This window comes from Macaca nemestrina, chromosome 11 (assembly GCF_043159975.1).
Source record: "Macaca nemestrina isolate mMacNem1 chromosome 11, mMacNem.hap1, whole genome shotgun sequence".
NCBI lineage: Eukaryota > Metazoa > Chordata > Mammalia > Primates > Cercopithecidae > Macaca > Macaca nemestrina.
This window is the reverse complement of record NC_092135.1, coordinates 121,841,335-121,865,361: the sequence shown is the minus strand read 5'-3', so window position 1 is coordinate 121,865,361 and position 24,027 is coordinate 121,841,335. Positions and strand designations below refer to the sequence as shown.

General features: G+C 43.7%; 1 long non-coding RNA gene across 1 annotated transcript; it reads right to left on the bottom strand.

The window, feature by feature from the left end:
* Positions 1-20,543: 20,543 nt before the first annotated feature.
* Positions 20,544-23,757, bottom strand: LOC105481314 (uncharacterized). The gene is made up of 3 exons (XR_986895.3): positions 23,708-23,757; positions 23,339-23,507; positions 20,544-22,479 (listed from the first exon to the last, which is right to left on the bottom strand). It is a non-coding gene; the product is annotated as an uncharacterized lncRNA (long non-coding RNA).
* Between the last annotated feature and the right edge of the window lie 270 nt (positions 23,758-24,027).

Genomic DNA, 24,027 nt, shown 5'->3' with positions numbered 1-24,027 from the left:
CTTGTGTCTCAGCCTCCCAAGTAGCTGGGATTACAGGTACGTGCCACCGCTCTCGGCTACTTTTTGTATTTTTAGTAGAGATGGGATTTCTTCTTGGTTGTTGCTTGTTCTGTTCATTCCTTTTACCTAAATGTTGTTCACTCCATCTCCCTATATCCAGATTCTTTAACACCCAACTCAAGTACTGCTGTCTTCCTGAATCCTCTCTCATTCCATTCTTTCTCCCTTCTCTGAAATCCCTTTGAATTAAATCTATGCCTCACAAGGTACTTAATTTATCACTTTTAATGTTATATTGCAGATATTTAAATATAAATTACCTGGACATAAAAAGTCCAGGATGAGTGGGAGGGCTGTGTGTGTGTGTGTCTGTGTGTGTGTGTGTGTGTATGTGTGTGTTAGAGAGAGGGAGAAATAACTTTTTCTGAGTCTCCTAATGGTCTATTGATATCTTACATACATTGACACAATTTCTCATAGCTACTAGATTAGAATCTAAAACCTCTCCTTTAAAAAGCTGTATTTTTCTTTTTTATCCTTTTTGAGACAGGGTCTCACTCTGTCATCAAGGGGGCAGTGGTATGATCTTGGCTCACTGCAACCTCTGCCTCCCAGGCTCAAGTGATCCTCCCACCTTTGCCTCTGGAGCTGGGACTACAAGTGCATGCCACCAGGCCCAGCTAATTTTTGTATTTTTTGTAAGGAAGGGTTTGTTTTTTTTTTGTTTGTTTGTTTTCCAGCTGGGCGCAGTGGTTCACGCCTATAATCCCAGCACTTTGGGAGGCCGAGGTGGGTGGATCACCTGAGGTCAGGAGTTTGAGAGCAGCCTCGCCAATGTGGTGCGTGGTCTTTACTAAAAATACAAAAAAGTTAGGCATAGTGGCAGAGGCCTGTAATCCTAGCTACTTGGGAGGCTGAGGCAGGAGAATCGCTCGAACCCAGGAGTTGGAGGTTGGAGTGATCGGAGATCTCACCATTGCACAGCCTGGGCAAAAAGAGCAAAACTCTATCTCAAAAAAAAAAAAAAAAAAAAAGGTTTATTTTTTCATGTTGCCAAGACTGGTCTCGAACTCCTGAACTCAAGTCGTCCTCCCACGTCAGCCTCCCAAAGTGCTGGGATTACAGGCATGAGTCACCATGCCCAGCCAAAAGGTATATTTCTCTTAATACTGCCAAAGATTTTTGAATAATCACAAGAAGTTCTTGAATCCAGCAAGTTGTATGATCATTTCTACAGTATATCATCAAATAGTTTGTTTTTGATCAAGAGAGTTTGTACTGTCTTTTATGTTGTCTTGAATCCAGAAATGACATTAAAATATTGTACTTCCGAAGCATGATAGGATTCCAAAACTTTAGGTGACAGGTGACACTCTACTGTCCAAGACCTTTTCTGTTCTGTCTACTACTGGGTCCCTACCACCCATACCAGTGCCTGGCACGCAGTAAGATATCAGTGACTGCTGAAAGTTGATGAACATGGTGATTACTTGGTTGCTGCTGTTCTTGTGATAAAATGATCAAAATTAAAACTGAGCACTTAGCAGTGGCACCATGAGGATATGTTTTCTTCCTTGTGAAATAAAAATAAGAGGTTTGGAAGCAGAAGTTAAACTAAGTTAAACTGCCACATTTCCAAGCCAGCCTTCATTCAATACCGTTTACGTGCGTGACACACCAAGCTTTTATGTTGAAGCTATTCATCTGGGTGGGGAGCCCATTGCCAAGTCTTGCCAGCACGATGAAAAAGAACCCGATAGCTTGTTGATGTGATTGTACAAGGAGGAATCGACTTTTCAAAAATATGACTCAAGTATACCCAAATATGTGCACTTTTTGTATTTTTAAATGTGTCATGTGGATTATGATTTTAGTGCAAGATGATGATAGGGGATCCCTTTTTAAGATGATCAACTTTTGGATTATTATTATTTCCAAGTCATGAAGTAGAAAGCAGTGGCACGCTGATTGCTCTCTGTCTCTTTAGTCTTCCTTTTGCCCTTTACTACAGAATGTATTGACTTTCTCTTTATGTGAAATCTCACCATGTGAGATCTATGCAAATGCAAGTGATGTGAAGATAAGGCCTAGGAAGGCATATCTGTAAAGAAAAATGGAAAAACACCTTTGAAGAAGCTTAGCTGTAGCTGAAAGTGATAGTTACCAGGAGAATGACTGACTACCAAGCACATTGTATACTAGACCCAGCTAATACATTATTCATAAGGGACAGGAAAAGCAGTTTCCCTCCTTTCCTCCCTCCCTTCCTTTTCCTTCCTTCCTTCCTCCCTTTTCCTTATTTCCTTCCTTCCTTCCTTCCTTCCTTCCTTCCTCCCTTCCTTCTTCCCTCCCTTCCTTCCTTCTTCCCTCCCTTCCTTCCTTCTTCCCTCTCTCCCTTCCTTCTTCCCTCTCTCCCTTCCTCCCTTCCTCCCTTCCTTCCATCCCTCCTTCCTTTTTCCCTTCCTTCCTTCTTTCTCTCCCTCCCTCCCTCCCTCCCTCCCTCCCTCCCTCCCTCCCTCCCTCCCTTCCTTCCTTCCTTCCTTCCTTCCTTCCTTCCTTCCTTCCTTCCTTCCTTCCTTCCTTCCTTCCTTCCTTCCTATTTAGAACAGATGAGCAAGTGAGGAAGAACAGATAATAGTAAAAGACAGTTGTATTTCATGTTGATAAATGTAAAGATTCCCCATATGTTTGATTCACACATTGTGCGCTCTTGTTTATATATGGAGATGTAATGAAACAAGAATTTAGAGTGAACAATTGTAAAAAAGGGCTAAGAGCCAAGTTAAGGCCCTTTATACAGTATTGACTTCTCTCAACTCTTCTTTATTTTTCTTTTGAGATGGAGTCTTGCTCTGTTGCTCAGATTGGAGTGTGGAGTACAGTGGCATGATCTCGGCTCACTGCACCCTCTGCCTCCGGGGTTCAAGTGATTCTCTTGCCTCAGCCTATTGAGTCGCTGAGACTATAGGCATGCACAACCACACCCGACTAATTTTTGTATTTTTAGTTAGTAGAGACGAGGTTTCACCCTGTGGGCCAGGCTGGTCTCACACTCCTGACCTCAAGTGATCTGCCTGCCTCGGCCTCCCAAAGTGCTGGGATTACAGGTGTGAGCCACTGCACCCAGCCATCAGTTGTTCTTAATAATTGCCTTTTAGTGACAAAGGCAAATTATAGGCTGTAGAAAATTAGGCTTAGTGATAAAGGGTCCATGTTATAACCAAGTGTTTCCTTTGGAAGTGTATACAATGGGAGTGGCTCCTTCACTTGCTCCCAATAAAAATCACACTGCAAAAACTAACACGTAGAAAAATAAAACTCAACAGAAAATTGATTGAGAAATCACACTAAACAGAAAATTGATTGTATATTTAGTAAAAATTGCAAATATTAATATTTAGAAAAACAAAACTCAACAGAAAATTGATTGGGAAATGATACTGGTGTCTCTCTCTCTCTCTCTCTTACTTTCTCTTTCTCTCTCCTCCTCATCCTTAGAGAAAACAGAATATTCAAATCAGGACTGCTACCTGTGGGCAGTCTGCCGTATACCAGGGCTTCCCAACCCATTTGCTATGCTCTGTGGGGGTGACATAAATGCCGTACAGGTGACCTGAAAGTATTGATCCTTTGGCCCCAGAGGAGCCTTTTTTCTTTACCAAAGGAAATATACCAAAAAGAGGATTATTTTCTATGAGTAGCATGACACAAAAAGGTTGGGATGCTGTGCCACAAACTACTTTATAACAACTAGCCTTACAAATTTGACCCTATAGAGAAGATTTAGAGAGGTAATCGGATTAATATGACAGTCGAAATGCACTAAGCTATTGTGCATGGGCTGAGCCCTCCACCTGGAATATCCTACCTTTTGGTCTCCTGCCTTGGGAATGCCCCACTCACTGTTGACCTGGTAACTTTTGGTCACCATCCAGGGCTCAGGTCATTGTCAGCTCCAGTGAAACTATCCCCATGACTCCCTTCCCCAGCATGAATGGATTTTATTGGGTACCACAGGAGCAGAGAACACTGTGACTCCTATAGATGTAAACCTACATGGACAACAGGCCATTTCTCCCTCAAAACTGAGCTTCTGCAAGGCACGGGCTGTGAGCTTATATTGCTATCCAGATGGATTACTTAATGTTTATTACATCAATGCCTATGGCACACTTTCAAATTCACATGGAAGGAAGTGCATTCAAACCATAGCCATGGGTTTCCTACCCACCACATCCCCACATCCTCCTGGACACACTTAGCTGTAGAGTCAGGGGTCAGGGTCCTGCTGTTTCTTTTTGGTCCTTGATATTGTTTTTTTTTTTTTTTTTTTTTTTTTTTTTTTTTTTTTTTTTTTTTTTTTTTGAGATGGAGTCTTGCTCTGTAGCCCAGGCTAGAGCGCAGTGGCGCCATCTCAGCTCACTGCAACCTCCGCCTCCCGGGTTCAAGCGATTCTCCTGCCTTAGCTTCCTGAGTAGCTGGGATTACAGGGATGCACCACCACTTCCAGCTAATTTTTTATATTTTTAGTAGAGACAGGGTTTCACCGTGTTGACCAGGCTGGTCTCAAACTCCTGACCTCAAGTGATCTGCTCGCCTAGGCCTCCCAAAGTGCTGGGATTACAGGTGTGAGCCACTATGCCCAGCCTTCCTTGATATTGTTGATGGAGCCATTTGAGGAGATTTGCTTTTCTTTGCTGACAACCTGTACTGGAAACGGTTAACTCTGCGTGTCTAGGTTGCTCAAGCTCTGCACATTTAAAAACCTGCCTCCAGAACTGGCTGGCTCTTGAGATATAACGTCTGAGCCCCTGGAATGTTTTGCCTGATAAGAATGTTCTGCATACCCCAGCCTTGGGCCATGCTGTATCAGTGTGACCAGATAGGTTGATCTTAGTTTTGTGATTTATACCAAACACTGTTTTTGCTCCGGGTGAGGGGGCTGGAGTCTGGGTGGCTGAGGTCAGTCACATGGGTGCTGCATGCCTAGGTAACTGGTGTCTAGGTAAAACCAAAAGACACGGAGGCTTGGTGAGCTTCCCTGGTTGGCAGAACTTTGCATAGGTTGCCACGTGTTGCTGGGAGAATTAAATGCATCCTCCTGTGACACCACTGAAGGGAAGCTAGAAGCTTATGCCTGGCTTCTCCTGGACTTCCCCCCCATGTGCCTTTTCCCTTTTCCTCATTCTAATTTATATGCTTTCACTGCAATAAACTGTAACTGTGATTAAAACAGCTTCAGAATCCTGTAAGTCCTTCTAGGGAATCATCGAGCCTCAGGTGGTACTGGGGACCCCCGACACAACACAGTTCAGATGCTATTGTTCAGTAGTTTGGTATGCGAAAACAGTCATAGAGGCTGGCTGCGGTGGCTCACGCCTGTTATCTCAGCACTTTGGGAGGCCGAGGTGGGCAGATCACCTGAGGTCAGGAGTTGGAGACCAGTCTGGCCAACATGGTGAAACCCCGTCTCCACTAAAAATACAAAAAATTAACCAGGTGTGGTGGTGCACACCTGTAATCCCAGCTAACTCGGGAGGCTGAGGCAGGAGAATTGCTTGAACCTGGGAGGCGGAGGTTGCAGTGAGCGGAGATTGTGTCATTGCACTCCAGCCTGGGCGACAAGAGCGAAACTCCATCTTGATCAATTAAAAAAAAAAAAAAAGGAAAGAAAAAGAAAAAAAGAAAAGAAAACAATTGTGGGCACCAGGAAGGGGACAGTTGGAGGGAAAGTCTGGGAAGGTGTTTTGGGGGCAGAATGCAGTGGGGTCTGTGAGAAGGTCAGGGCTTCTCAATTTCCTGGGATTATGTGGTGAGAGCCAGAATTGACACGGCTGAGTAAAAGCTCTCAGCCAATATTTGAAATTAGTACACTTCAGGCTTTGTTTCTTCTGACTCAAAACGTATCTCCATGTTCTCAGGGGAAGGGGACAGTAAGCAAAGGGTAAGTATGTATGACTGGCAATTTTGCCGATTCGAAGGTTCTAAAGGCAGCTTGCCCATCAGCCTTGCTAGGACTGCCCTGCAGGGAGCAGGGACCGTAGACCTGCATGGGACTGGTGAGAGGCAGGCTTGCCCAGCCTTGTTGGCTGCTTAGCCTTTCGAGGCCGCGGGAATTGCTTTACAGAAGCCATTTAACAACATCTCAAAATTAGCACCTAGAATTCCTGAGTTAATCGATAAGGTGGGTTTTGGACCTGAAGTGCTGGGGTTCATGACTTGACTCTGTCCCCTGCCAGCTGTGTGGCTTCTGGCAGGTAACTACTCCCTGCCTCGGTTTCCTCATCAGTGCTCAGGACAGGGTCTGGCACCTGGTAAGTGCTCCAGAAATGCTAGCTGCTGTTCTTGGTTTCTCTTCTGCAGCTCTCTGATAAGCAGCAAAAGCGCTATCCTAACCCTATTGTAGGGAAGAAGTTTTATGTTGCCTAAAATAGCTTCATTGAAGAAAAAGGCCCAGAACTGGGGCAGCATTTTGTAAGCTGGTTATAGAAATTGCACTTCAAGGCCAGCCACGGTGGTTCATGCCTGTAATCTCAGCACTTTGAGAGGCCATGACAGACTGATCATTTGAGGCCAGGAGTTCAAGGCCAGCCTGGTCAACGTGGTGAAACCCTGTCTCTACTAAAAATACGTATTTAGCCGGGGTGGGGGATGGGGATAATGGAGACCGTGGGGAGGATAGGGGGATAGAGAGGTTGGTGCGTGTCTGTAATCCCAGTTGCTCAGGAGGCTGAGGCATGAGAATCGCTTGAAACCAGGAGGCAGAGGTTGCAGTGAGCACAGATCTCACCACTGCACTCCAGCCTGGGAGACAGAGTGAGACTGTCTCACAAAAAATAAAAATAAAAAAATAAAGAAATTGCATGTCAATACCATTTATTACATAGTATATTCAAAAGAGAGGGTTTCTTTCTGTGAATAAGTTGAGGTGTGTCCCCCCGGTGGTCTTCCTCCCCCACTTCCCCGTAGGCTCTCTCTTGACTTCTTTCCACTGCTTACAACTGGGAAGGACAAATTCTTGCTTCACCAAACAAAGCAAGTATAAGGCTAATATCATCCCTGATGCCAAATGGACAAATCTCACAAAATGGGAACTTAATCATAGACAAATTCTTAGGCTTAAGACAATCTCTTCTTTTGACATATTCAGAATAACCCCAAAATAAGCCTCATTTTTGCCCAGGTTCAGAAGGCCATAGACCAACTGTGATCCCTGAAACACAGGAGTCCGAGTGTTCTGAGAGTCTGATCTGACCTGGCTACCTTATATGATACAGCCAGCCTGTCCCTCCACAAGACAGTAAATAAGGCATAATATGATATTTTACTTCTCTGGGGCCATGGACTCCATTTTCAAACTCTTAAAAGATTGAGCAGTATTGGAATGTTTAAAGAAATAAATAAAAATCCCTAGTAAAATTTCTTTGTTTTTTACAAAAATTCAAATGGTATTCAGAAAAAATGAAAAGTAAACATAATATCCAATATGGGATGACACAGGTAAACAGCATATATCGTGGAAGAATTTATGTGTGTGAAAAGTGTTATAATGATCATATCTGTTCCACCAGGAATTATGAGACCGTAACTCAGGGATCTGCAAATTATGGTCCTTGGGCCAAATCCAACCTGTGGACTATTTTTGTGTGGTCAGCCAGGAAGGTAGGAATGTTCTTTACATTTTCAGAAGGTTATTAAAAGAGGAAAGAGAGGAGAAGGAAGAGGAGGAGGGAGGGAGAAGAGTAAGAGAAACTCCTGTGTGCTCAATGCAGATGTTGAATCAACTGCACATTTGAAACTTGTTGATATTCTGCCTTAAATGGAAAGAACATCTCTTAAAGGAACAGGCCCTTAAATCTCCTGATACCTGTGCTCTTGCTTTTAGGACACTTATAGCAGGGAAGTGACACCAGGGTCACACTGTCTAGCCCAGGGCACTATTTTCTCCCCTCTTGAGGAAGCTTCTCCACTTCCTGGAAGCCTGCAGCACCCCTTCTTCCACATTCTGCAGAGTGTGGTGTGGATAGGAGGCATTATTATGCTCTTTAATTTATTTGTATGTCTTTCTGAAACCAAATACTATAAGGTATTGATACGGTGGGAGGGGGGGTCAGGGAAGTGCTGGGTAGAAAAGGGCGGGGTTCCTGGCGAGGGCTCCACCCTCAGGCCTGTGACCGTGGACCTAAGTGAGAACAGGCACTCCCGTGTTTGTGCCCAAATGTTGCATTTTCCAAGACCACGCTGGCCTGCCATGCCCCATTCCTGTGTCCATATAAACTTGCAAACTTAGTGGGCACATACACAAGTGGTTGAATGTTCAGAGGAGCAGAGGAACACACCAGCAGACACCAGCAGACCAGCAATGTAGGAACACGTGGCAGAGAAACAGAGAAGGGGAGTGGGCCAGGGCAGTCAGCGGGAAGTACAGCTGCTGGGCGGCCTGACTTCAGAGGAAGACCACCTTCCCACTCCATCTCCACTTCCCACTCCCCACCCATCTCACTGAGAGCCACCTCCACCACTGAATAAAACCTTGCACTCATCCTTCAAGCCCACATGTGATCTGATTTTTCCAGTACACTGGGCAAGAACTTGGGATACAGAAAGCTGTCACACTGGCCGTCTGCCCTCTTGATAATGTCTAATTGAGCTGATTAACACAAGCTGTTTGCAGACAGCAAAGCTGAAAGAGCACACTGTAACACACACCTACTTGGGCTTTGGGAGTTCAAGACACCCACTCCTAGACACTGCTGTGGAGCCAGAGCCCAAAAGTGCTCCCCATGGCCTCTGTACCTGCCCATCTGCATGCTCCCTCTAAGGGTTTTAGCAGCAGGGTGGCTAAAGGAGCGAGCTACACCCCTGTCAAACATCCTCTGAGGGTGATAAGGGGAACTCTCGTTTCAGGATGTTCCATAGATCTCATCGCATGCGACTTTTGTGGTTATTTCTGTATAAGTCTGGCTTCAGAGTCTTGGGCAGGAATATAATCAGGGATATATTATGTTGCATTGAAAAGCATCAGACATAGCTTTCATTGTTTGCCCACTGCTTATTGTTTTAGTGTTTCCAATGTAGAAGAACTTGAGAGGAATTTCCAAACCCAGGCCCAAGGCCTAGCGATTTCTTTGGGATGAAGCACAGTACAGCTAATATACAAATCAGATCTATCCCCTCTATTGCTGTAAACCCCACAATGGTCCTGTTACCCATGGGAAAATGTCCACATTCCTTGCTGTGGAACCAGGTATATATATCTGGTTTTATATATATATATATATATATATATCCCAGAATACATGTGCAAGACACACAGGTTTGTTACATAGGTAAACATGTGCCACGGTGGTTTACTGCACCTGTCAACCCATCACCTAGGTATTAAGCCCCACATCATTAGCTATCTATCCTGATGTTCTCCCTCCCCACCCCCGTCGCCACCCACAGGCCCCAGTGGGTGTTGTTCTCCTGCCTGTGTCCATGTGTTCTCATTAAGAACCAGTTCTTTTCATGTTTTCTCCTTCCTTCCTGATCCCAGTACCCCACATCCAGCTGTGTTCCTAACATATGATGTGTTTTCTTCCTTCTGCATTTTTGTACGTTTGAGCTTGTACATCACCTCCTCAGAGAGCTGTTCCTTGATCACCCCAGTTCAGTAGCAAACTGTCTCCCCACTGTCACTGTCTTGCCCATAACCCTGTTTTATTTTCTTTATAACACTTACTTTATTTGAAATTATTCTATTGGTTGGTTTGGTTGCTTACCTATTTGTTCATGTATTCATGCATTTATTGCATCTGTCTTCTCCGTCTTCTCCCTCACTATAATGTGTACTTTTTGAGGGCAGAAATTCCATATTTGCAGTAGCTAGAATGCTGCTTAGTAAAGAGCCTGCCATGCAGTAGGGTCCCAAAAGGTCCTGATATGGTTTGGCTGTGTCCCCACCCAAATTTCAACTTAAATTGTATCTCCCAGAATTCCCACATGTTGTGGGAGGGTCCAGGGGGAGGTAATTGAATCACGGGGCTGGTCTTTCCTGTGCTATTCTCATGATAGTGAATAAGTCTCATGAGATCTGATGGGTTTATCAGAGGTTTCTGCTTTTGCTTCTTCCTCATTTTTCTCTTGCCGCCACCATGTAAGAAGTGCCTTTCACCTCCCGCCATGATTCTGAGGCCTCTCCAGCCATGTGGAACTATAAGTCCAATTAAACCTTTTTTTCTTTCCACTCTTAGGCATGTCTTTATCAGTAGCATGAAAATGGACTAATACAGGCCCCTTTTCTACCTGCCTGAGGATATCTTCTCATCTTTAGTACCCAGCATCACTTTCTCAACCTTCCCAGGTAAAGCAGGGTGCTTCTTCTTTTTTGTTCTGCTAACTTAGTTCTTAAGTAGCTGTTGTGTCAGCATATGTATCAAATCCCCCACTAAACTCTGAGGCACCCCAGAAGGCAGGAACTGGTCTCTCGGTACCCACAGCTCACAGTAGGGTATGTCCTAGGGGCAGATTTTTATTGCATGAAAGAACAAATGAATAAATCCATAGTAGTTTTCCAATTAATACTTGTTGTATTAATATGTTGAGTTGAATTGACTCTACAATTTCTAGATTCTTTTTTCTCAAAAACAAAAAAAACCTATTAAGTATATTTCTATAGCTATATCTATTATCCTAATATAATTTTTTTCTGAAGTTAAAAAATATGTCACTTTATGGAGAAGGCTAGCTTGGTTTATATTTGGTTTTTCTTTTTCTCCCCTTTCTCTCTTTTTCTCAATTTGGTAGACAAAAATATTTAGAAATTGGCTGGGCGTGGTGGCTCACGCCTGTAATCTCAGCACTTTGGGAGGCCGAGATGGGTGGATCACAAGGTCAGGAGTTCAAGACCAGCCTAGTCAACAGGGTGGAACCCCGTCTCTACTAAAAATACAAAAATTAGCCAGACCTGGTGGCATGCACCTGTAATCCGAGCTACTAGGAGGCTGAGGCAGGAGAATTGCTTGAACCCAGGAGGTAGAGGTTGCAATGAGCTGAGATCATGCCACTGCACTCCAGCCTGGGCAACAGAGCAAGACTCTGTCTTGGAAAAAATATAAAAAAATTAAAAAATCTAGAAATCATGTGGGGGCCTCATACTTCTAGCCATTATACCACTGTGTCCACTTCTTTCCCTCATGTTAGAGATATTTACAGGGCCACAGCAAAATGGAGTTCTTGAAACAGCTTCCAAGGATCCCTTTCACAATTCCAGTGGATGACATTGTATTTAGGCCAGACACCTCATACACGAAGAAATAAGAGTTAATTAAACCAAGGCTGGATCATGGTTGACATTGTTCAAATATTTGAATTTAAGATCCAGGAAAGCTGGAAAAATTGTTCTTTTATTCACTCCTTCATCCATTTTTCTGTTCATACATCCCTTATTTAGTAATACCTTAAGTACAAAAAGGACTTGGGTGAATTATGCTAATGGCAGAAATGAATGAGTTTGTAACAGAGCAGCAACCTTGGGATGGGAGAGGTCCGCAGGGGTCTCAATTTCAAGCCAAAACTGGCCCTAGGAAACGAGCACCACAGCAGTGTTTTCTCACTTGCCTGCCAGCTGCTGAAGCAGCCAAATCACTGGTCGGCACCTTGGTATTTGGAAATCTCTTAAAGTGACACCTGGAGAATATGGTGGATGATTGGCTTAGGTGAAAACCTTTTAGGTAAAAATAAGGCATGTCAGTTTAATGAGACCAGCTTTGTGTGTATGATTTATAAAGTGAATTTGAAGGTAATTTTTTTTTTTTTTTTTTTTGAGATGGAGTCTTGCTCTGTTGCTCCGGCTGGAGTGCAGTGGCGTGATCTCGGCTCACTGCAAGCTCCGCCTCCCGAGTTCACGCCATTCTCCTGCCTCAGCCTCCCAAGTAGCTGGTACTACAGGCGCCCGCCACCACAGCCGGCTAATTTTTTGTATTTTTAGTAGAGACGGGGTTTCACCGTGTTAGCCTGGATGGTCTCGATCTCCTGACCTCATGATCCGCCCACCTCGGGCTCCCAAAGTGCTGGGATTACAAGTGTGAGCCACGGCGCCCGGCCTGAAGGCAATTTTAAAAGATTAGTTTCAGAAGAATCGGTGGAAAAAGTATCTCAAACACCAGAATATACTTGGCATGTAAACTCAAACCTAAATAGTAGTATTACCCAGGGTTCTTGATAGCAAGCAATGGCTCTAATATAAACAGGAAAGAAAGAGAGAAAAGAAGGGAGAAAGAGAAAGGGAGGGAAGAAGAACTGAAAAGACACTAGCAAGCACATCACATTGATGAGGAGTCAAGAAAACCAGACTGGGAAAAGCGCAGGGCCCAGGGCAGCTCTAAGGAGCTCAGCTGCAGGACAGCAGCCAAAGTCACTCTACAGAAGCAGTATGGCTAGGAAGCTGCAGCCAGCACAGATGCCATACCACGTAACGTAGCTTCTGCTACCCCTGAACTGTAGCTCCCAAAGCATCACAAGATTTGATCTGAGATCATCCGTGGTGTCTAGTGTCCTGAGGTCAGTGAGCTTAAATCGGAATGACTCTGGAATGGTGTCATGCCCAGTCCTGGCTGTTCAGGGTAGATGAAGGCACCCTTCCATGTCTGTGGAAGGAGGCAGGCGCCCAGAAGTACCCCACTGCCAAGAGCCTGCCCCACACCTCAGAGGGCAGAGTAGGAGTCACCCTCAAAGAAATGAAAGTGTTTTGGGGAAGGGAGATGGATCCTGGGAATGAAAACACAGAATGAAGAGAATCCAGGGAAATGCCCCAGACTGCTTCAAAAAACTGAATAGAAGGAAAAAATCCTAAACCTTTATGCATTAGTCCATTTTCATGCTGCTGATAAAGATGTACCCAAGACTGGGTAATTTACACAGAAAAAGAGGTTTAATGGACTCACAGTTCCATGTGGCTGGGAGTCCTCACAATCATGGTAGAAGGTGAAGGGCACATCTCACCTGGTGGCAGACAAGACAGAATGAGAGCCAAGTGAAAGGGGAAACCTCTTATAAAACCATCAAATCTCATGAGACTTACTCACTACTATGAGAACAGTATGGGAGAAACTGCCCCCATGATTCAATCACCTCCCACCGGGTCACTCCCACAACACATGGGAATTATGGGAGCTACAATTCAAGATGAGATTGGGGTGGGTGCATTAAATTTAGAAAAATAAGCACAGGGACCAACGACTGTTATGATCTACAGATACAGACTAGTCTGTCACTGAAAGGGCTTTCAGTATGTATGTCATAATCACATGCCTCTGTTTTAAGGGAGAAAGGGGCCCAGTGAGTGACTTTGCAACTGGAAAGCAAATTGTAGAGTTGGAACTGGAACCCACACCTCCAGATTCCCAGTTCAGCATTGGAATTGGACTACGATTTCTTATTTAACATCCTGTGTAAGGTTGTGCACTCGGATCTGGGTTAGAATCCCAGCTCAGGCACTTACTTTCTGTGGGAACTTGGGTTTTGCCCAACTTCACAGTTTTCTCATCAGTGAAACTGGAAAAGAAAATTATCTCCTTCCCTTTTAAGTTTGTTGTGGGGATGTGGGAATTAAATAAATTAAGTAAAGCATGTCAGAGCTTAGTTCAATGCCTGACAAGGCCTGCTCAACACATGTCAGCCAAATCCAGTGATGAGGACTTGACTGAGTGGAATTGAGCTGATGCAGTGATAGCAGACAGTCTTCTGAAGCATACACACTGCAGTCAGAGAAAAAACTGGTTCGGGAGAGTGGTGAGTTGGTTGATGACAGATGCGTTGAGGAACTTTGCCAAAGAAACAGCTGAGTAAAGGCCAAATTCCTGGCTCATGATGTTTTTAAAAATTGATTTTTGTATATTCTTAGATTGGCCAAGAATATGCTCAAAATGGAGGAATGGAAGTTTGAACATGAGGAGGAGGTCAAGACAGAGATGTGGGTGTGTCTTTTGGGAACTTCAAAGTCCTGGGTGTCCTTAGAGGTATGGAGGGTCCCGCACAGGGCTCCTTTATGAACACGTGAGCTACAGTAAAAGGTTAGAGCTTTGGGCCAAATGGGGCTAACCTCACGCAACAGTGAGAAACAAGTTATTAATCTTTGGGGTCCTTCAATGGCCTCCTCTGAGCATTCCTGCTTGGATCCCACCTCCCCTAACCTCTCCTTGGGGCCTCTACATGTTTGGTGCTCCAAAAGAGATACCCCTGGCACCAACCCATTTCTGTCCAGTTAGCAAGTCCATGCGAACATCCCAATTATCTAATCACAACTTGCCTCTTTAGGTCCTGCCCATAGCCCAGATAGAACACGCCAAGGATAGGAAGAAGAGGGCCACGTTCCCACAGTCACAATATTTGCTTTGAACTAAGATTGAACTTCTTTCCTTTTTTATTGGCCTCTATTCAACTATCCTCTCCATTCTCCCTCTTCTCTTTTGTTGTCCTGTTTCTACCTTTGGGATTCTGGTTTTTCACCTCTGCTCTCGGACCTCTAATGCCAGATTCCCTGCTTGCCTTCTTTTCTCAGTTCCATGTTGCTCAAGCATTTTTGCCTGAAATTGGACCTCTTAGACTTGGCCTTAGATTCCACTTTTCTGAACTGCCACTCCTGGCAGCTCTGAAGCCTGGGACTAGATCCTGTTACATTCACTTCTCTTCAGAGAGGGCAAGTGGGCTACTGGCTATTTCTGCTAAACACTTGGGGCTTGAAATACACAGCTTTTGTACTGGCTGGGCATGGTGGCTGACACCTATAATCCTAGCACTGTGGGAGGCTGAGGCAGGCGCATCACTTGAGGTCAAGAGTTCAAGACTAGCTTGGCCAACATGGTGAAACCCGGCCTCTACTAAAATTACAAAAAATTAGCTGAACGTGGTGATGGGTGCCTGTAATCACACCTATTTGGGAGGCTGAGGCAGGAGAATCACTTGAACCCAGGAGGTGGAGATTGCAGTGAGCCGGGATCATGCTACCGCACTCCAGCCTGGGTGACAAAGTGAGACCCTGTCTCAAAAAAAAAAAAAAAAAAAAAAAAAAAAAAAAAAAAAAGCCCACAAAGCTTTTATACCACTATTTCCCCAGATGTGAAATGTCCAAGTCATCTCAGGAGATATTTAAGAAAATAAGGGTCCTATGAAAATAGTTGAGAAGCATTTAGAATATTTGCATACTCTCTTCTTTCTCATGGAGAATCACATCACATCTTTAGCCCATTGCAGGTTCTGGAAACTCCTATTGTAAAGAGACCTTTGAACTTGGTATTTCATAATTGTATTTGAGTGCCAGAAATAATTTTCCAGCAAGTACTTATTAAACAACTCACAGAACCACTGATTCCTGGAGATGGCTGCCTTCATTCGCTTAATGGTGGTATCCAATGTGGGAGAGTATAGGCATCCTGGTAGGTGCTTGTCTATAGAGTTTTCCAACTTGGTCCTCACAATGGACCTGAAAAGTAGATTGTATTACCCCTACTTTACTGTATTGTAGATTGTATTACCCCTACTTTAAGAGGAGGTTGGGACTCAGTGAGGCGAAGCTTTGCAAAGCCCACACTGCTGGTAGCTTGCAGGGACTGGATTCAAGTCCGAGACTGCCAACCCTTGAGCCTGCTCACGTCTTTTTTGGGTCCCACTGGCAGCCAGGGGTGAAGAATAGGCCTCTTATATTGAATCTGCTGGTGACAGCTGTCAGTGTGGCAGAACAGGGCAATGTCACTTCTCTGGGCAACTCTCTGGGGCAACCAAGGAAATCTACTGTATGTTGTTGCAGGGGTGCCTGACAAGTCCAGCCTACAGAATCCACTTCTAGGGCTGGATTATCCTCTCCCTTACTGACCCACCTGCAGTCCACCTCTAAGATCTGCTGGATGTATCTTCAAAATGTTTTTTAAAAATCTGACTATTTCTGGCAGGGCCCAGTGGCTCAAGCCTATAATCCCAGCACTTTGGGAAACTGAAGCAGGTGGATCATCTGAGGTCAGGAGTTCGAGACCAGCCTGACCGATTTGGCAAAACTCTTCCTCTAGTAAAAATATAAAAATTAGCCAGACATAGTGGTGGGCACCTGTAGTCCCAGCTACTCGGGATGCTGAGACAGGAGAGTTGCTTGAACCCGGGAGGCAGAGGTTGCAGTGAGCCAAGATCATGCATTGCACTCTTGCCTGAGTGACAGAGCAAGACTGCATCTCAAAAAAAAGAAAAAGAAAAAAAAAGAAAATCTGACTATGTCCATCACCTCTGCCTTCACTACTCTAATCTAAGCCACCAACATTTATTGCCAAGATATTGCCTTTATAACAATAAATAAAATTAGCTCATCACTTCCACTCTTGACTCACTGTGACCTATCCTCTAGTTAAAAAGTGATCTTTTTCAAACAATAATCACATCATGCCTCTTCCTTTCTCAAAAATCTCCAAAGGCTTCCCATCATACCTTAACTCACATTCCAATTCTTTACCATTCCCTATGTTAATCTAGCTCCTGCCAACATCTCTAGCCTCAAGTTGTTCTCCCCTGTGTCTGTTTTGCTCTGGTTGCATTGGTTTCCATCACTAATTTGTGAGTGAGCCCAGCCAAGATCAGCAAAGCTACCCAGCCAAGATCCCTAAACGTGTGGGCAGTACAAGCTCAGTGTTGTACCTCACAGAGGCTTCCCGATGGTTTGTTACAAACACCATTTGGCAATAAAGAGCTAATAATTGGCCAGGCACAGTGGTTCGCGCCTATAATCCTAGCACTTTGGGAGGCTGAGATGGACAGATTGCTTGAGCCCAGGAGTTTGAGACCAGGCTGGGCAACATAGCAAGATCCTATTTCTAAAAATTAAAATAAAAAGAGCCAATGGTTGACTTCCTTATCTGACTCCATTTGATGCTTGAATGCCTCCCACTGAAAGTGACTGTTCCTGTTTCATCATTTTCTATTTCTTTAGTTTTAAACTTTTAAATAAAATGCACTGTATTTTATTTTATGTTCTTTATCTTTTTTTACTTTCTTTGCTTTGCTTTAGTTGCTTTTAGCAGTTATTACTACCTAAAGCTATATCATATAATTATTGTTCCTTTTTTGTCAATCTCTTTCAATAAGCTCTCCTAGGTCGGGGATTTTGTGTTATTTATTACTGTCTCCTTAAGGTCTGTCACAGTGCTTACGCAGAGTAGGTACTCAGGAAATATTTGTTGAATAAAAGCCTGACATTAAATTCTTTTCAGCTTCAGGAGGCCTTCCCTGATTCCTGCTGATATGGCTTGACTGTGTCCCCATCCAAGTCTCATCTTGAATTGTAGCTCCCCTGATCTCCACATGTCATGGGAGGGACCCGGTGGGAGGTAATTGAATCATGGGGGCGGGTCTTTCCTGTGCTGTTCTCATGATAGTGAATAAGTCTCATGAGATCTGATGATTTTATAAAGGGCAGTTCCCCTGCACAGGCTCTCTTGTTCTGCCGCCGTGACGTGATTGAGGATGTGATTTTGCTCCTCATTTGCCTTCTGCCATGATTGTGAGGCCTCCCCAGCCATGGGGAACTGTGAGTCCCTTAAACCTCTTTCCCTTATAAATTATCCAGTCTTTGATATGCCTTAATTAGCAGCATGAGAACAGACTAATACACCTCCTACCAGCACTTAATGGTTAGGTGCTTCCCTACTATTCTAGTGCTTTCCTATCTCAGCTCTTTAATATTGACTGTTTATTTATCTGTATTCTCCTCTAGACTATGATTTTCTTGAGATCAGGAGCTCTATGTTGATCATCATTGTATCCCTAGAGCTTAGCAAAAAGCCCTGGTGCATGGCAATGGTCACTAAACATTTTCTGAAGGTATGAGTACCTAATCAGGATCTGGTGAGCCCATTTTGGGATGAATGACTATTACTATGTGCTAAAGGAGGAAGCAAATAGAGAGAAAGAGGTACAAAAAGGATAATAAGATGTCCTTATGGGCATTGGTTTTATTTGTACAGGAGTTATTTTATGAGCATTTTAAATTTTCGTTGGCTGAACTATCTACCCACAGATGATTTAAAATTGTCCCTGGAGAGTGAGTGACGCAGAAAAATGGGAATGACTGGTATTGATGTGTGTGAATTACACCCTTCAGAGATACTCAGCCGCCTGTATGTCAGTTACATCAGGCTTCTCCTCTTAGTTACTATATTTGGGGCATAGACTTGAATTCAGGAGGCTAAATATAGTGTCGAGAGCCCCAGGCAATTTATAGAAGATGTGGCCAAAAATTTATGTCGTATTTTCTATCAAGCTTTCATTTCAGCCTGTCCCTCATGTACTGGCTTTTTTGATCTGCTTTTATCTGGGTGAACCAGGAACAAGGAACCTGCTATTAAAGATATCTTTACCTAAGGTTAAAAAACACCCTCACTTGCGACTTCCAGTGCAGAGCACATTTAAAGCAGGTTTTTTTGTTGTTGTTTTCAGCCTTCTCTTTATTTTCTTTCTTTTTCTTTTCTTTCCTCTTCCTCTCTTCCTTCTCTTTCTTCTTGTTTAAATGGGAGACTGAAGCCTCATTAGAAGAGTGGAAACAGCATCTGTGACAGTAATGAGATCACCAGACAGTGAGCTTCTTGTCTGAGGTTGGTGCTGAAGTCAGTCCCTATTCCAAAGGGCAAAGTAGTAAAACCAAGACTGGGCTGCCTTTGAGGAGTTTAAAGTGTTTATCCAGTTCTGGCAAAAGGCCCAAACTCATGGTGTTAAGATGCAATCTGTGCCACTCTTTTTTAAAACATTTTTTTTTTTTAATTTTTTTGAGACAGAGTTTCGCTCTTGTGCCCCAGGCGGGAGTGCAATGGTACGATCTCAGCTCACCACAACCTCCACCTCCCGGGTTCAAGTGATTCTCCAGCCTCAGCCTCCCGAGTAGCTGGGATTACAGGTGTGCGCCACCACGCTCAGCTAATTTTTTGTTTTTTAGTAGAGACGGGGGTTTCTCCATGTTGGTCCAGCTAGTCTTGAACTCCTGACCTCAGGTGATCCGCCCGCCTCGGCCTCCCATAGTGCTGGGATTACAGGCCTAAGCCACCATGCCTGGCCTGTGCCACGCCTATATAAAATACTCCTTGTTACTTAATTTTGTACTCTATTATGCCACTTAATGATTGTGTTGCAATTTATCCGTATATATTTACTTCTACTTGTCAGTCACTCCCAGCAAAAAATCACTCCTTGAGGGCAACTTCCTTGTCTCATGATCTTTTCATTTTTTACTCAATGCCCCATATATTGTAGATGCTCATAAGATAGAATTAGTGTTTGATTTAAACACACACACACATCACACAGTTACAAGTATATGCTCTAAGTCTTCCTCTAAGCCTTTTTCCAAAAGGACCTCAAGGTCCTTTTAGAAGACTTGTAAGATGCAGGGGTGGTGACATTTGTCATATTCACATTTATTTTGCCTATTTGGCTTGTGCAAAAGAAAGCAAGATGTTAGAAAATGCCTGCGGATTTTCATAAACTTACTAAGACAGTGAATCCAGTTGTAGCATCTGTTCCAAATATAGTACCTTTGCTAATATAAACCTTGCAGTCCCTGGATATTGGGTATGAAGTGATTGACCCAGCAAATGCTATTTCTTCCACACCAACTTGCAAAGACTGCCAGAAGGAGTTTGCTTTTTCCTGGCAGGGCAGAGTATACTTTCTTAGTGAATGCGCAGGGCCATGTCAACTCCCTTACCATCTGCCATATTGTGTCTGCAGAGATTTTGATTATTTTGACATTCCAAAGAATAGCACACTAGTCCACAGCATTGATGTCATTGTGCTGATTGGATTTAGATGAACAGGGAAAATCGCATACTTCAGATGCCTTAGGAAGACATATGTGAGCCATAGGAGGGCAGATAATTCCAATTCCTAATAACCATTACTGTATCAGTTAGGATCCTGTCATAAAAACAGATGTTAGTTACTTAAACAGACAGAATTTAATATAAACAATTGGTTAAACAGAATAGAAGATTTAAAAATTTTTTTGGCAGAGGTGGGCGGATCACCTGAGGTCAGAGGAGTTCGAGACCAACCTGGCCAACATGGTGAAACCCTGTCTCTACCAAAAATACAAAAATCAACCAGGCGTGGTGGTGGGCGCCTATAATCCCAGCTACTCAGGAGGCTGAGGCAGGAGAATTGCTTGAACCCGGGAGACTGAGGTTGCAGTGAGCCAAGATGGTGCCACTGTGCTCAAGCCTGAGCTGGAGACTCTGTCTCAAAAAGACCAAAAAAAAAATTTTTTTTTTTGTTTTTGCAAAGATGAGGTCTTACGATATTGACCAGGCTGGTCTTGAACTCCTAGCCTCAAGCAATCCTCTTGCCTCACCTTCCAAATTGCTGGAACTACAGGCATGAGCCACCATGGCTGGCCCAGGATAGAGAACTTAAATAGCTAAAAGGGAATCCTGATGTATCACAGAGGTATTGACAGCATAAAGCAGTTGTCACTTTTAGGACACAAAGGCAAGATGTTGGGATTATTGGAAACTAGAAACTTGGAGCAGGAACCTTCCAGGGGTGGTCTGAGCCTCTGAGGAGTTTCAGGACTAAGAGAAGGGCCCTAAAGAGTTGCCGTTCAGACCTCTGAGAAAAGAAGAATGAGATAAAGCACAGTGGGAAGTATGCTGGACACATGGTGGGGCCAAAAATGAAAATTCATTCAAGGTGGTAGAAAGATCAGTTTATACACACCATGTTGCAAAGTTTATTTGACTTGATTTATTTCAGGAATGGGATAAGGAAGTAAATATACAAGAGACGAAGACATTCAAGAAAATTGAAGATATATTTCATGCAGATAACTCTCACTTTTCTTGTTCTACTTTGAAACCACTGTTGACCGATGAAAAACTTACTGAAAACAAACAGCTAGTCCGTGGAAATACATTTGCTGATTCCTGGAGTTGAGAGGCAGCAACACTTGGGCCCAAGATAACAGCAGGAAGTGCAGAGAAACTTCTCAGCCAGACTGAACTTAGTCCAAATCTCAGCTTTATCATAAGCTGTGATATTACTCAAGTTATTTAACCTCTGTACCTCAGGTTTTTTGTAATTGGGATAATTATTGCTACCATCACACGTTGAGTTCCACACAACTAAAACTGAAGTGCCATCATGCCTCCAACACTTACCCCATGCTTCATTTGGGGATTCTCTGCACCTAAATTATAATCCTCTATATTATCATAACCAAGAACAATCTGCCTATTTCTGATCCACAACACTTATTTATAACACCGCCTTTTTTTCCCCCAATAGATGCCTGGAGTTTGAATCTGTTTAGCATGAACTCCTAGAAATCCCTCACTTTCTTGGTGTACACCCAAATTTGGGAGACTCCAGATTGAATATCAGAAAGAGTTAAAAGGTTATCAGACATGTGATTGAAATTTTCCCCAGGATAAAAACAGGCAGAGTCTCAGTAAGACTAATAATACTAACAGTACAGGGATATCCCCCTAAGGACAACGGGGAAAGACAGGGAGATCTAAAATAAGATGAAAATATGGAATTCAGAAGATGTAGGTTTACGTAAACTTTAGAAAGGGAGTCAGAGAATAAGAGTTTATCAGCTCACTCTAAGCATTTCCCAAAGGACTGGGATTCCAATTCCAAGTGAGCAAAGTTTTATCCATCTGGAGACAGAAAGGGCCATTCTTTTGCTTTCCATAGCTGATTGGAAAACATCTCTGTGTAATTGTGTCCAGCAGTCTTCAGGCGTCTTCTCATTCTAATTTGCTTTCCTTAGCAGACTTGCATGCTAGAAGGAAGTGCCCTCTGCTGGTGTAAGAGTTCATAGGCCAAGTCCTTCTCGCATTCTAATTTGGTACCTTGTAATTGGTTTCCTGTTACTGAACAGTCCTGAGTGAGTTTGGGTGATAATATTACACGGAGACCTGAACTGGGGCAGGACCAGCATCAGAGTAATTAGGGCCAGCATTCCACATCAATAGCATATATGTGGCTAGGTTCGGGCGTTCCAAAAGCCCTTCTAATCCCAAATTACCTTTGCTGCTCGTCTGCTGTAATATCTGAAATGCTACCATTAAATTTATCCCATTAGACTATAGTTCCAAGAGTTACAAAAAGGTAAGTTCAATTCAACCTAATAAACTCTTACTGGTTGAACCTTTAGTTTAGGGCATTGCGATGGGTACTTGGAGTTAAAAAACAAAAGGAAAAATTAAGATGACTATTAGGTAAGTTTATCTATCACCCTCAATAGCTGCAAAACAATTGTAAGATGCAATGAAAAGTTAATATATCCAAAAATGCCCAAAGGAGGCATAAGGACTCTTATGCCATAAAAATTTCAAAGAACTGAGTGATTAGTAGGTGCTGGAATAGCCAGACATATGACTTCCATCAGGACGTCAGAGGTAAATAGCCCATTCGTGATGTTCATAAACAATTTGGGTTTCACTGGTGAGTTAGCTGTGCAGGCTCCTTGAAAAGAGAAAGATTTAGAATGAATTCAATGACACCGCTCAGGGAGTTACTAAATTAGAGAATAGCTTACGTGGGAGACCCCAGGACAAATACCTGGGGGCTGAATTGTGTGATAACCAAAAAGTTCCCAAGGACAAATTTGAAATTTGACTATTTGCACAGGGATGTCAGAGTTTTGTTGGATGGTACCCTGTGAATGCCCTGACATACCCGAAGCTCTGTTTGAAAAACGAACACAGTGAACAGTGAAATGGCCCTATGCATAATCTCGGAAAGTCCTTGGAAATCCTGATGTGAAAGGCAGACTGGAAAAGGTCATTTTTGAGATTTTCCCTCCCCTTCCCTCCCCTCTCTTCTCCTCCCTTCCCCTTCCCTCCCCTGCCTTCCCCTCTCTTCTCCTTCCCTGCCCTCCCTTCCCCTTCCCTCCTCCTCCTTCTCTCTCTTTCTTTCTCTCTCCACCCTCTCTCTCTCTTTCTTCGTACTTTTCTTTTTTGAGGCAGAGTGTCACTATGTTGCCCAAGCCAGTCTCAAACTCCTGGGCTCAAGTAATCCTCCCGCCTTGGCCTCCCAAAGTGCTGGGACTGCAGGCACGAGCCACCACGCTCAGCTGCTGTTGAGATGTTATAAGCATATTGTTATGGAATGCAACCCCAAATTCATATATTGAAACCCTAACCTCCACTGTGATGGTACTTGGAGGTGGGGCCACTGGCGGGTAGTTGAGTTTAGATGAGATCATGAGGGTGGAGCCCCCAGGATGGAATTCGTGTTTTTTACAAAAAGAGATTAGTGTGCTCTCCTGCCTCCCAACCCATCCTCTGTCAAGTGAGGGTACAACAAAAAGACAGCCACTTACCAACCAGAAAGAGGGCTTTCACCAGGCACGAAAGCTGTCAGCAACTTGATCTCGGACTTGTCAGGCTGCAGAATGATGAGAAATAGATGTTTGTTGTTGAAGCCACCCAGTTTATGGTATTCATTATAGCAGCTCAAACAGACTAAGATGCAAAGCAATATAAAACACCCTGTGGAAAAAAAGAAATGCTTTCAATATTTTCTGGTGAAAAAGAACTCATAATAAGGATTTGACATTGTTTGACAGGAAGGAAGGCTTCTGTTTCTAGTTTTTTAGTTAACTTGACAGTGAAGTTCAAGTTTGACAGTTTAAACTTTCTTTGGGTTGAAATCATCATTGCCAGGTGGGGGAAGAGGAAGCAGGACCCACACAGGACTCAGGAGGGCATTTAGGTCATTCTACCCAGGCCATTGCCATTCTCTTCCTACTCCTCTGAAAGAAAAGGAGGCTTTGACGTCAGGCGTGGCTGAGTCATCTTTCCTCCCAGGGCCTCCGGCTGGGATTTGCAGGCTGTCTTTGCAGAAGCTATTCTGTTAGTCATTCACAAAAAGCATCCTGGGAAAGCTGAAGGGAAATGCTTGGATGGACAAGTGATTAAATTTCTATTTTCATGGCAGAGAACCTGCTGGCTTGCTCACAAAAGCAGCTGCATCCAGTACCAGGCACCTCAAGGGCACCCGGCAAATACT